Consider the following 443-nt stretch of genomic DNA (forward strand, 5'->3'; position numbering starts at 1 on the left):
GGGTCCCGTCTGTGGGGAGAGGAAAGAGGGGAGAGCTGTCATCCTGCAGTGCCCCCCAACATGCCTCCAGAGCATCAGAAGGTACCGGAGAGCCCCGAGGGGTGGGAGAGGCCAGGAGGGAATGGGGGGTCCTGGGTGTGGCAAATGTGGGGGGCAACAGGGAATCCAGAGGGGATGTGGGTGTCCCAGAGTTGGGAGAGGTCTGGGGAAAACGGGGGTCTGACAGGGATGCTGGGGGGGAACAGGGAATCCAGAAGGGATGGGTGGGGAGGTTCCCACCTATTCCAAGAAAAAGCAGGGAAGCTCTCTTATCCTGCAGAGCCCCCCAAAGCTCCCCCCAGAGCAGCCAGAGGTGCAGGAAAGTCCCCGGGGTGGGAGAGGTCGGGGGGGAATTGGGTGTCCTGGGGAGTGGGAGAGGTTGGGGAGGAAAGGGGTCCAGCAGG

Source organism: Corvus brachyrhynchos, unplaced genomic scaffold (genome assembly GCF_000691975.1).
Source record: "Corvus brachyrhynchos isolate BGI_N302 unplaced genomic scaffold, ASM69197v1 scaffold344, whole genome shotgun sequence".
Taxonomy (NCBI): Eukaryota; Metazoa; Chordata; class Aves; order Passeriformes; family Corvidae; genus Corvus; species Corvus brachyrhynchos.